This window comes from Amblyomma maculatum, chromosome 7 (assembly GCF_055883805.1).
Source record: "Amblyomma maculatum isolate TAMU_Amacu chromosome 7, ASM5588380v1, whole genome shotgun sequence".
Taxonomy (NCBI): domain Eukaryota; kingdom Metazoa; phylum Arthropoda; class Arachnida; order Ixodida; family Ixodidae; genus Amblyomma; species Amblyomma maculatum.
This window is the reverse complement of record NC_139350.1, coordinates 2,968,741-2,982,711: the sequence shown is the minus strand read 5'-3', so window position 1 is coordinate 2,982,711 and position 13,971 is coordinate 2,968,741. Positions and strand designations below refer to the sequence as shown.

The 13,971-nt window shown below is 47.4% G+C and overlaps 1 protein-coding gene across 5 annotated transcripts in view; it reads left to right on the top strand.

Annotated features, from left to right (window-relative positions):
* Window positions 1–13,971, top strand: part of LOC146182602 (uncharacterized) — a 75,296-nt gene that overhangs the window by 46,726 nt on the left and 14,599 nt on the right. The window lies entirely within an intron of this gene.

Sequence of the window (13,971 nt, the reverse complement as noted above, 5' to 3'; positions counted from 1 at the left end):
TAACTTTTCGAGCTTCGCGATGATGACGAGGGGGAGGTTGTAGCCTCTCTTGTGGTGGATGAGGGCCTGCGACGCTGAGCAGGAATCAGACATGACTGCAGCATTGATGGGATGCGGAATTTCGAGGACGAGGTCCAGTGCAAGATCAAGAGCGGCGAGCTCTGGGACGGTAGAGCAGGTGGGCATGGGGAGCCTGCATTGCCTTTGCAAGCCCAGGGAATCATCATCATCATCAGCCTGATTATACCCACTGCAGGGCGAAGGCCTCTCCCATATTTCTCCACTTAACCCGGTTCTGTGCTAGCTGCATCCACTTGACCCCTGCGAACTTCTTAATCTCATCTGCCCACCTAACTTTCTGCCACCCCCTGCTACGCTTTCCTTCCCTTGGAATCCAGTTTGTTACCCTCAGCGACCATCGGTTATCCTCTCTTCGCACTACATATCCTGCCCATGTCCATTTCTTCTTCTTAATTTTACACTAGAATGTCGGTAACTTGAGTTATTTCTCTGACCCACTCTGCACGCTTTCTATCTCTTAATGTTACCCCTACCATTTTTCGTTCCATAGCCCTCTGGGTTGTCCTCAACTTAAGTAGAACTCTCTTGGTTAGCCTCCACGTTTCAGCCCCATAGGTGAGTACAGGCAAGATGCAACTGTTGTATACTTTCCTCTTGAGCGATACCGGTAAGCTGCTAGTCATAATCTGCGAGTGCTTGCCAAATGCGCTCCATCCCAATCTTATTCTTCTTATTTCCTTTTCATGGTCCGGATCTGCGGTTACTACCTGCCCTAAGTAGACATATTCGCCTACTACTTCCAGTAATTCGCTACCTAATGTAAACTGCGCTGTTCCTTCCCGAGGCTGTTGAACATTACCTTAGTCTTCTGCATATTGATTTTCAAGCCTACCTTTCTACTTTTTCTGTCTAGATCATCAATCATTATTTGCAGTTCATCCCCCGAGTTGCTTAGCAAGGCAATGTCATCAGCAAATCGCAGATTACTGAGGTATTCTCCATCTACCCTTATCCCTAACTGCTCCCATTCCAAGTCTCTGAATACTTCCTCTAAACAAGCTGTGAATAGTACTGGGGAGATTGTGTCTCCTTGACTAACACCTTTCTTTATGGGAATTTTGTTGCTTTCTTTATGCAGAACTATGGTTGCTGTGCAGCCACTATATATATCTTCCAGCACTTTCACGTACGGCTCGTCTACCCCCTGATTTTGCAATGCCTGCATCACCGCCGAGGTTTCAACTGAGTCAAATGCTTTTTCGTAATCAATGAATGCTATGAAGCCCAGGGAAGGGGCAACACAAGCTGCTATTGCTGAGTTCCCTTCATTGGTAACGGAGCTATAACTAAAAATGAACGTGAAGCTGGCGTATAGTTCATGCTGAACAATAGCTACTTCTTGCTGGAGAGCACAATGAGGGTGCAATGTTTGGTTGTTACACCTGGAAGGTTTGGGGAGACTTGAGACAGTTCATAAGCATGGGGAGGCCTGGAGAAGTGAGCTGACTTGGGAGTTTGGGAGATGATCCCAGGAGCTCGTTGAGGAGAAGGACGGCTCTTCCTACTCGTGAGCGAATGTAGATAGCCACTCGCGGTTTCCCAGGTAAGTGGGAGGCGTTGAGACGCGGCACAGCGGTCCACACAGATGAGGCACACTCAGTCACACCACTTTATCCCGTGTAGCCAGGAAGCGGGACATCTTCCGCGCGCGTGTAAGTATCCTGCAGGGCTAAGACATCATAAGCGCGGCGGGGAAGGTGCTCAGCCAGCTCAGCTTGACGGTGGCGCAGGTACTTACAGTTCCACTGTAGGATGCGCGGCCGAAAAACAGCTTATCTAGCCATGATGGGAAAACGCTCATTAGACAGCTAGGGCCGCTGCATAGAGTTGACGTGCAGGGGAGTTCAAAGGAAGGTGATCGATGAGAGCCTCCACAGCGGCGGAGAGAGCTGCGATGACTGCATCTCGCTGATAGCCTTTGGTTGCTGATTTGGAGCATGTGTTGCAGTTGCGGGGGGCTGTTCCCACTGATGGCATCACCGAAGAAGTGGCCTTGTTGGACGGGAATCAAGGGTTTCCTCAGTGGTAACCAGAGCTAGAGTCGCTTGGAACTTGCTCCGGTGGCTTTTGCGCCAGAACAGAGCGAAGGGCATCTGGGCGCGTCATGGATTGCGTCGAGGACGAGAGAATGGCAGCGACTTCGCGCTCCGCCTGCCAGCGAGGGCAGCGAGGCTCAGTGGTTGCATGTTTCCCACTGCAGTTAAGGCACTTGGGATGGGTGGCTTCACAGTCAGCTCTGTTGTGAAGACCGCCGCAGCGAAGGCAGCGGGCCGAAGCTTTACAGGCCGCAGTGATGTGGCTGAAGGTGCCACAGATGGTGCACTGCACTGGACGGGGAAGCAGGCTCGCATATGTCGACAAAGTTTGAAGAGGGCGACTTCGTCAGATGGGGCAGCACTAGCAAAGTGTACTAGGACGTTTCCACCGGTTCGGGAGTATCCGACAATGGGCGACTTGCTTTCGTGGTTTTCAGCAATGTCCTCGATGAGGAGGAAGGGGTCGACTCCAAAGATGATGCCCGTGCTTGTTTGATACGGGCCTCCTTGGCACGAACAGAGATGCCACTCACAGATGTGACAGCGAGGAGTGGCGCGATGTCGGCTGAGTGCGGAACATCGACTGCAGCAACATTGTGGTGAAAGTTGATGCAGACTTGCTTCATAGCGGGGAGCTTGGAGAGTTCCGCTGCAATTGCATTACGAGAGGCAGTGAGGAATTTGGACTTCCTACCTACGGGACGAAAAAGCACAGTTTGTGTGCTTTTGGAGTGTGCAGGTGGGTCGATTGGAGCGGCACTGAATCGTGCAGCTGATGGCATAGCAAGGTATTGAGCACTTTTCTGCAAGTAGCTGGGGTGAGCGTGGTGCCGACAGTTGGTTCCGACGCGGGTGCGGAGCCAGCAGAAGAAGTTGCGGAGGGCAGGGCCTCCTTGAAGGGGCGGAAGGCAAGGCGACGCTTCCTGCGGGTATCGCGCTTGGCAGGGGGTCTTGCTTCTTGGGAGCGGCGACGCCATCCTTTGGGTGTAAACGGACATCGGAGTTGGCAGTTTTCTTTGGAGCGAGTACAGTAGCTCCATCCTTTTGAGGGGGCCGTAGCTGTGTCGTCTGACGACTGGGAGGGATCTCCTTTGTTTTGGAGAGTGTAATCGGCGCTCGAGAAAGCATCGATAATACGAAGGGTTGGAATTGCTGGGGGGGGGGGGGGGGGTGCCACCCTGAACGGGGAGCAGAAGGGAAAAGCCGCATCTTGAATGGTTGGGGCTTGAGCAGGTACAGCTGACACTGAGTCGTCACTCCACTATAGTTCGTGTAGCAAGGCTCTTTATTTTCTTGCTGGCACATATTTCGAACGCAAAAGGCATTATATACCGAAGAAAGAGCACCCTAATAATCGCGCTGCCCCGTGTGTTTCGACAGCAGTGCCAGTAGAGAACATGCAAGATTCCAAGAACCTATCAGTGTACATAGCGCAAATCGGACAGCTGAGCTGCACAAACGGATTTTGATTTGGATAATTACGAGCTCGTCGCAGTACCAGCAATTCGAAGGAAATATTTGTCCTTTCGCGACGAGGAAATAGACGAGCCATGAGGGTGAGGAATTTTGCTTGTTGAGAATACTTTTGTCATTAAGCGGTATAGTCATGGCAATGATATGTTGCGCATATAGTTCTCATATCATGTGAATTGAGCGTTGATTATAGCTCTTCTGAAGCATGTCAATGAAGCGAAATTGTGCACGGGGCTTCCAACTCTGAGCTAATGTGAAGAGAGGAAACATCTAAAAACTGCAGAGAAATTCAAAAAGCAAGATGATCACAAAAATTAAAACATCTTCAAAATAACTGAGTATGCGGCATAGCAAACGCAGCAAGCTGCAGCAGCTGACAAGAAAATGAAAAAAAAAGATAATGAATGAATTAACTTTATTTGATTGAAGAGATTAATTTCGGCCGCTGTTGCGGTGATTAGGGAGTTAGGAGGGATGGGAGTGTAGCTTATCGCTTCTTCAGGGTTCTTCAAGCTGTTTCTCGTTGTTGAAAGGTAAGCATCTAAAAAGCTCTGAAGATGATCTATATCTGCATCTAAAAGCTAGGCCTTCCAGACTTGCACTGGCTGGTATGTCAAGCTCCTGCCTGAGCTAAGGTATGATATGTCGAACGGCTTCGTAACTGCATTTTTATGAGGCGGGCAAACACAAAAGCTTTTAAGCTTCTGAATGAGCTCAAGATATGCTGCCAACCAAGCATATGATCTCATTAATGCATGCATTGAAGTGAATTTGCTGCAAATATGGTGTTTGTTGAATACAAAATCACGTGCTAAAAAAAAAAAAAAGTCAGGGGAAGTTAGGAACGCTAACGCTCATTTCCCACTACACACACACACACACACAAAAAAAGGATTATGCTGCCCACTCAAATATTTCCCAAAAGAGGTATAATGTTCTCCTCTTAATTGTGTGTAACCTTGCAAACTCTCTGTCTATGTTGATGAAGTCAAGTTCTGGTTGTTTGCTGCATTTCATTAGCATTCGACATAAGTGTTGTTAACAATATTGCATTTCTTCTCATTTTTTTCTTGTTGCGCTAATAACTTAGGTTCATACAATTCACTTATAATGCCCTTTCCGGCGCTGTAGATACCTTGAATATTGTACGTGTCTTAAACTGCAGTCCAGTGATAGTTTAAAATTGCATTAACTTCCCCTACAAGCAGTAAAATTACGTTTTCTTTTCTCTCTGTGTGTGTGTGTAAAGGAGGAGGGGAATCTATCAAGGGCGCGACTTGATCACTCGCAATATAAGTTTTTTTAATAGACTCATGCGCTTGTTCAGTCATTTCCTTTTGCAGAGCACATGCCCATTCTCACTGATTTCTCTTTTCGTGAACTCATTAAATAACTCTCCGCATCTGACGTTGTTTTAGACGACAAAAGAATATTTTTTTTACATATTGCTATATAAGGAAGTGCGAGAGTGCCGATCCGGAGCTATGTTTCACGCCATACCTCAAAAGTGAGACATTAAGAAAAGCGCTTCTGATTAGGCGACGACGGAGGCCGTTTATGCGTAATCTGTGTTCACTACATCTTTTGACGCGAGTAGCCAGACTTCATGCACTGCATGAACAGGCTGCCCAGGCTAGCAGATATCTGCGTGTAATTGAGGCAATCTGCACAGCGCAGTAGTAAACATGACACCCACTGCGTTACCTTCTAAGGTTAGAGTGCTCCTATGCACTGAAAAGTTGGCTAATTTGTTTGCATGACAGGATCTATGCCATGAAAGAACATACTACAAAACACAGGCCAGGGAGTAACGCAAGAAACTGTGCTCGTGAGCAAGCCGACGGCGCTCACACGTTTCATAGCATTAACAAATGATTTTCGCATAACACAAACGCGTTCTCCAAGGTAATGCGTTGCTTCGAAGCCAAAGCTGTCGTAATGTAGTTATATTCATACTGCAGCCATGTACAGTGCAACGGCAGCACGCAAAAGCTACGTGTGTGCTGGCCACTCCATACTTTCGCGCTGCGTGTAGCAGACGACGCGCTCGGCAAGGAGCAAGAGTTGGCTGCAGCGCCGCTAGTTCTCGCGACCGCCACTTGGGACACTCTCCTCCGCTTGGCGGTATGGGGAGCTGTGAAACTGAGTTACCATCCCCAACGCTTTCCTTGGCCTCGCCGACTGTTGTCTTCTTTCCTTCATGAGTTTGTTTTAGTAACGTTGGCTGCAGCGAGTGCCGTCGCGCGTGTGTCCGCGCATGTCAGCGCTGGTGCCGCCATCCATCAATCGGCGGCAGCACAAGTCGCGCGTCATTTCCTTGGGCCAGTTTTCACCGAGCGCTCTTTACCAATCTCTTTCTCTATGATAGTGGTAGTGACTCTAGATAGTGTCAGCTAGCAGTGCCATCCTGCGATCAGCGTGCGAAGTGTGCCACCTCGCAAGTTTCCATTGTTGGGCAGCCAGTCCGACGGGCATTCAAAAATAGAGGAAGCACTGTAACGACTCAATACCTGATGATAATGATATACCCAAGCAGGCTATTGCCACCTGGTAGCGCGCACACAACTAGGCTAGCTAGTTTCAGTAGAGCTCCAAAGATGCCGCTTGCTACTACTAGCAGGTAAGGCTCCTCTATAGAGGAGCCTTACTAGCAGGCATCTTATACTGAACACCTTATACAGAATTGTGGCAGTATCCATCCAGATGTCGACGCAGACATAGTACGCCTGGCTGAGGCCCTGATGTTTAGAGGTAACAAAGGAAGCGTGAATGAACCGGCGGTAGAGGTTAGCAACAAGTTACTAAAACAAACTCAGTTTCACAGCTCCGCCCAGAGCGGTGTTTGTCCCCGGTGGCCGTCGCGAGAACTAACGAAGCTGCAGTCGACTCTTGCTCCTTTCCGGGCACGTCGTCTGCTACACGCGGCGTGGAAGTGTGGAGCGGCCGGCACACACTTAGGTGTTCGTGTTGCCGTTGCACTCTACACGGCTGCAATGCAATTATAACTACATTATGACAGCTTTGGTATCGAAATCATGCATTACGCTGGAAACCCGTTTGAGTGATGCGAAAAAATGCCATGAAACAATTGTGACAGCACTGTCGACTTGTTCACCACTGCCAACATTCTAGTAACGTTGTCTGCTCTTCGGTTTCATTTCTTTTTATTCCACGATATTGTATGTAGCTCGTCCAGGCAAAAGGCATCACCATCGTCGTAACCTAAAAATGAGAACAATGCATCCGCAAAATATGCATGTCGCTTCGTATTAAATTGTGGTGTAGCCGTTAACTGCGCAGCGTTCAGTGTGGTTCCATGCAATTTCGCTTCCTATTTAGCATCCACCTTCTTGTCCAATTTGAATCTAGTTTTTGATGGGAATTTACGCCGTGACACATGTGCCTCCAATTCTATGCCGTTTACTATAAACGTAGCTAGGTGTGCGCCCGGAAGATGCTGCATATTTGCCCTAAAATCAAACCACATTGACGTTTAACGCTTTGCCTTCTAGGTTCCAGCCTCTCGATACCTAAAATTGGCGCAATGAAGAGACGGCGGTAAAGCCGCTACCGCGTCCTCTCTTAAGATAAAGCTTAAGCGTTCTGCTATATTTTCTTAACATGTCATGCAGGCCTCTTCATGCCGGCCTGCATGCTTTACACCGGGGGCTACGAAACCAATTAAAACGATTACTTGGAAGTCCGTCATTTGTTTGTATCACTGACAGACGCCCTCGTGATTAATGGGTGGGCGCAAGCTCTGCACAGAAGAGTGAAAATCTCCATTAAGAAGAGGAACTATATTGAAGTACTCTCGGGATGTAGTCCGTGTAGCAAGGCTCTTTATTTCCCTGCTAGCACATATATTTTGAACTCAAAAAGCATTAGACCAAAGAGAAAGCACCCTAATAATCGCGCTGCCACGTGTGTTGTGATAGCATTGCCGGATGAGAACTTGCAAGACTCCGAACGCCAATCAGTGTATATAGCTCAAGTCGGACAGCTGAGCTACACAAATGGATTTTGATCGACAGTTTTCAGTTCGTCCTACTACCGGCAATTCGAAGAACATTTGAGTATTTTCGCGACATGGAAGTAGACGAGCCATGAGGGCGTAGAAATTTGCTTGTTGAGAAGACCTTTGTCATTGGTGAGTGGTTGTCATGGCATTGATTATAAGTTGCGCCTAAAGTACTCATATCATGCGAATTGAGCGTTGGTTATGGAAAAGCTCTTCTGTAGAAGGTCAGTTTCACGAAATTCGGCACGGGGCTTGCAATTCATAGCTAATGCGAAGAAAGGAGAGATCATAGGAACTGCAGAGAAATTCGACAAGCAAGATGAACACATAATAAAGCACCTTCAAAATAACTGAGCAAGCGGCATAGAAACTGCATGCAGCGAGCTGCGGCAGCTGACAATAAAAAAAAAGATATCGCAGTAAAAGATAAGCACCTAAAAAGGTCAGAAGAGGATCTAGATCAGCATCTACAAGGCCTTCCAAACTTGTAACTGCTGGAACGTCAAGCGCATGCCTGGACCGAGGTTTATGATGTCGAATGGTTTCTTAACTGCATTTTTCACTTGAGGCGGGAAAGTACAAAAGTGTATAAGCTTCTGAATGAGCTAAGATATGCTGCGAACCAGGCATATGACCTCCGTAATTCACGCATTGAAGCGCATCCGCTGCGATTGTGGTTTTTGCTGCTGAAGAATCAAAATCCCATACAACAAAAGATGGTCAAGGGAAGTTAGGAAAGCTAATGCTCGTTTCCCACTAGACTCAAAAAACAATTGTGCTGCCCACTCAAATATTTCCCAAAAGAAGTACAATATGTTCTCCTCTGCGCTGCTTGTAACCTTGCAATGTTTGTCTATGTTGATGAAATCAATTTCTGATTTTCTTCATTTCATTCGCATATGACAGTGTTGTTGAATGATAATAATAAGGGGTCCACAGGAAGAGAAAGGCACAGTATCTGTCACACTTGTAGCTGTGGACACCTGAACCGCGTCATAAGGGAAGGGAGGAAGGTGGGAGTGAAAGTGGACAGAGAGAAAGAGGAGCCGTAGTGGAGGGCTACGGAGTAATTTAATATATTGCATCTTTGCTGATTTTTTTGTTGCGTTAGTACACATAAATACCTTACGTTCATGCAATCAACTTCTAACACCCTTTCCAGCGCTGTATACAGCTTGAATATCGTGTTTTAAAACTGCAGTCAAGTGCTAGTTTGAAATTACAATAACTTTTCCTACAAGCAGTAATATTATGTCGTTTCTTTTCTCTCTCTGTCTGTGTGTGTGTGTCTGTGCGTGTGCGTATGTATGTGTGTGTGTAAAGGGGAAGGGGAATCTCTCAAGTGTGTGACAAAGCCTAGAATCACAACTTCCTGTGATTACTCGCCATAAATTTTTAAATAGACTTACGCTTGTTCAGTCATTTCATTTCACAGTGCGCACGCCCATTATCACTGATTCCTCTTTCAGTGAACTCGTTAATTAACTTTTCAGATCTTATGTTGTTTTAGACGATATAGCAACAAAACTTTTTTTTTTACATTGCTATATACGGGACTGCCAGAGTGCTGATCTTGAGCTATGTTTCGCGACATACCTCAGAAGTAAGACATTAAGAAAAGAGCTTCTGATTTAGGCGATGACGGAGACCGTTTATTCGTAATCTTGTCCACTGCATCGTTTGATGCGAGTAGCGAGCTTCATTCACTACATGAACAGGCTGTCCATCTGGGCAGCCTGACTGGCAGATTTCTGCATGTAATGGAGGCAATCTGCACCGCGCAACAGTAAACGTGACACCCGCTGCATTACCTTCTAAGGTTAGAGGGCTTCTGTGCACTAAAATTTAACTAGTTTGCTTGCATGACAGTATATATGCCCCGAAAGAACACACTACAAAACATAGGCCAGGGAGTGAAGGAAGAAACAGTGCTTGTGAGCAAGCCGACAGCACTGTCACACTTGTTTCACAGCATTAACAAGTGAATTTCACATAACATAAACACGTTCTCGATGGTAATGCATGGCGTTGAAGCCAATGCTATCATATTGTACTCATAATTATACTGTAGTCATGTACAGTGCAATGGCAGCACGCAAAAATTACGTGTGCCGGCCACTGCACACTTCCATGCCGTGTGTAGCAGACGACGCACCTGGCAAGGAGTAAGAGTTGACTGCAGCGCCACTAGTTCTCGCGACGGCCACCGAGGACACACTCCTCTGCTGAGCGATATGGGGAGCTGTGGCAATAATTTTGGTGGTACCATGATTATGCAAGGAAAAAAATTCAATTTTTGACAGCCAATGCGAGCGGGGGGGTGCGAACATCGTGCAAGTAAATAGGGTATAACCGATTTTTGCCAACACTGTCTTTAATATAAAGGGGGAAAATGTAGAGTCATGTCTGGTAGGGAAGATGAACTGGGACTTCAGTTTCACTTTACTATATCCAAGTTTGCTATAGCGGGGTTCTAATGTATATACAGTCGAACCCGGATAATTCGAACTCTGGTTATATCGAACTTACGGTATATTCCCTTGAAAGTCCCATGCTAAGTATAGGAAAGCTGCGTCATATATCGAACTCTAATTTCACCGATAATTCGATATATCGAACTCCGCTCCCCGCAATAGAAGGTGTACCTTCTCCAATGACAATCGCATCACCCTCCGCCGTTTGCTGCGTGACCTTTTCAAGCCACGCGGGGAAGGAATGCGAGAGTACGATGGCTGGTCTTGAGCAGCACAGCGCCCTTTCCCCAAAGGCATGCGCATCTGCGGTGATTGTTTGCCACATGCCAGCACGTGACGTTTGCAAGCTACGCAAGGAACGCAAGGGAACTAGTTTGGCAAAGGCCAGTACGGAGCAGACGTAGCCAATGCAGCCGTGGTGTCCGGGAGAGGGGAAACGCGATAGGGCGAAGGGTGTGCCCACTTTTCTGCTGAACTTTCTCTCCCCCCCCCTTCCTCTCCCTTTCCCAGTCTTTGTTCGCAGCAGTGCGCACTACGCATGCACCGCATGGTGACAAAGTCGGACGCTTTCTCCAGTATGTGTTGCGAACCCTCTGTGAGCGGTGGCTGACGTGCAATGTGCGTCTTGTGTTGCCGTGCTGAACGTCTGGCATAGCTTTAGTTATGGCGGCTGCGAATGTTAAGAAGCGGCAGATTTTTGGGGGGAGGAGTGCAGGTGTTAAGAAAGGGCAGATCTGTTTTTTTTAGGTTTCTTTTTCTTTTCCGAGAGTTGGTTCATCCTTAATGTCGCGCTGAACATCAGCATAGCTTAAGCTTTTGCGGTTGCGGACGTTAAGAAGTGGCATGTTTTTTATGTGTGTGGGAGTCGTCCATCCTTGCATCTGTGAATGAACAAAAGCCCTAGGTGAGCTAGTGCAATCATGACATTGTCTTTTAGCATTGTTTGCTTCAAACGGCATTTGCAGCTATCACGCTCTCCAATGATTTTGTAGCAGTGCACGGCTAGCACAACCAAGCCATCACGGCACTCTGTCAAGTTCGCTCCTCGCCACCGCAGGAGTTATAACATCAAAAGTACAGTCAAAATATAAACATGCGACGTTATTGTTGCACGGCATCTTGCCGCGCTGTCAGTAAATGGGCTGTTGATGCGACGGCCGAAACAAAGAGAGGTGCCACCAACTAACGCTTTTTTTTTTTCAAACTTCGCGACGGCAAAAGTTGAAGGTGGGTTCATTATCCAAGTGGGTTGATTATGCGACACATACGATATCATTTCACGATCGGATGCGGCGTCTCAAGCCGATTTCTGTTTAACGAATTATTGATATAACTATTTCGCGATCCCTTTCGGGTTCGATATATCCGGGATCGACTTAAAAGAAAATAGGGCCACCGTTCGGCTGAGGCACTCACTCGCTTCCGGCTTGCTTTTCTTCGTGGATTTCTCGGTCTCGCTCTCCTTGTACGGACATCAGCGGCACCTCTCAAAGGTCTCGGCAAAAACCACAAAAAATATGTTCCATAAAGCAATGCATGCATGACCATTTGTTTGCGCTGCTGCTACTCTCACCTCACTGGCAAGAAGGCAGTTAGCCTTACTAGCACTTTGATTTCGGGTCAGGCTTTGTCCCAAAGGTTTGCCACACGTTAGGCTGCCGTTGTGGCGGTATGAGAGGGCAGTCTTCCTCCCCGGTTCCATTCCATAGGTGCCTTCACTAGCAACCTTAGAACTTTGAACAAAACAGCGCGAAACCATGGGATGACAGGAAAGAAGCACAGACATTAGCAACCTGCGGAGGGAATAGAGAAACAAGGATCAAGATGACACGGCGCTAAAACTGGAATTCTATTTATCGAAACGCAGCCGCCGTGGTCGGGATCGAACCCGGGAACTCCGGCACAGTAATTGGGCGTCTTACCACTGCACCACCACGGCGAGGCCAAACGAAGTGGCGTCCGTGTGCTGTGCGATGTCAGCGCACGTTAAAGATCTCCAGGTGGTCGAAACTCTCCGAAGTCCTCCACTACGGCTCTCCTTTCTCTCTTTCCAGTTTCACTCCCACCTTCCTCCCTTCCCTTACTGCGCGGTTCAGGTGTCCACGTACAGAGCAAGTGTGTCAGATACTGCGCTTTACCCTTCCTATGAACTAATTATTGTTATTTTTTAATTCTATTTATTGCACTTGCAAATAATACAGAGCTTACCAGCTAATTACACAGCATCAACAAGGTTTTTCTAGGGAGGACAAGGCTACGTAAGAAGGGCGTCTGATTCACCGTCTCTGGAATGGGGGTGGGACTGTAGCGGCGAACGCTTGCACGCCGAACTTGCGTGCCGCAAAATCACTTTTCTACGAAAAATAAGCTTTACAGATTATGAACTTCATCGCTCCCCTTGTTTCACCTATATGTCGATAAAATAGAGTTATAGCATAGCGCGATCTGCTACTTTGATCAAGTTCTACGTGCCGCCCATGCACACGTGCTAGCATGATCCGGTATGGCAGTCGCCAGTGCACGCACGCGCTGATTCGTACCGACGTGGCAGGCATGCGCGCCGCCGGATAATCAACTCGCACTAGAAGCTGTCACCGCACGCGCAGTGGTACCCAGCACAAGTGGATCGTGCCAAAGTGTTAAGCTGTAAGCTGGAGCAGTTATAACACTCCAGTTAGAATATATTGGCCAGTCATTATTTTGTAACGCCATTTCACAACGTACTGTGCCGCAGCCTCAGGTCAAGCGCATGCGGTGAATGCATGCATGCGCTGTGCAAATATCATTCAGTTTCCATAGCTAACGAGGGCATCGAATGCCACGAGATGAAGCTCACGGGAAAAAAGCGAGCATAACAAGAGCCTTCCTTTGTGAATGCAGCCCTCCCCCCGAATAAGCAAATAAGCGCGACTCCTCATCATTAAAAATGGTTTATATTTGTTGTTTTTATTTTTTTAACATGCTTGCGAGAGAGTCATAGCATCGGCTGGCATTGTGTCAGCCCATTTTGGCAGAAAGCAAAGCACTGCGTCAATTGCTGAATTTTATAAATGCGCTCGAGGAAAACCTGAAAAACTTCAGCAATTTGGAAACATCACAGTTGGTAGACACCCTGTAGATGTGGGTACATGTTGTGTGTGTAGAAAAATGCAAAGCAAGCACGCTCCAGGTGACAAAAAGGCGGCGTTGGGTATTTGTATTGAGACCAGACAGCAAAGGTGGCATCAATGCTGAACAGTGTGACATGAGCTATCAGGAATTAACCGTGGAGGAGGATTGGGTTAGTTCGTGAGTCGTGGCAAATAAGAGAATAACCAAGGAACGAGAACGAGGAAAGGCAATTTGTTCACTTCACGTGCAAGGGGGACACACGAAAGGGAAGACTGAGAATTCTGGGAATTGAATGAAAATGGAACCCACAGAAGACAAGAAAACGGAAAGACACGAAAAAGAAAGGGGCAGGTCTGCCGCAGCATACGCGTTTGTTAACATATGGTCGATTCCCAAAGAGCACCAACTGCACTGGGTCAGCATCATCAGCCTGACTGCACCCACTGTCCTGTCTCGGTCACTCAGTGCCTAGGCTGCTCGATGTGTGAACCCAAAGACAAGGGTTCAGTTCCGGCGATGACAGCTGGAGGCAAAAAGCAAGAAACCCATGTACAGCATGCTGTCAGTGCACATGAAAGAATCCCAGGTAGTCTAAATCTCCAGAGCTCTTCCCTATGGCATCTTTTATAGCTCGAGTCGCTTTGGGATGTTAAACCCATATAAACTAAGCCAGCCTTCCATATAAATTGCTCCAATTAGCCCATTGCTGTGCCAGCTGCAGCCACCTAAACTTCACAGACTTCCTAATTCCATATGTCCCCCATTATACCTGCCT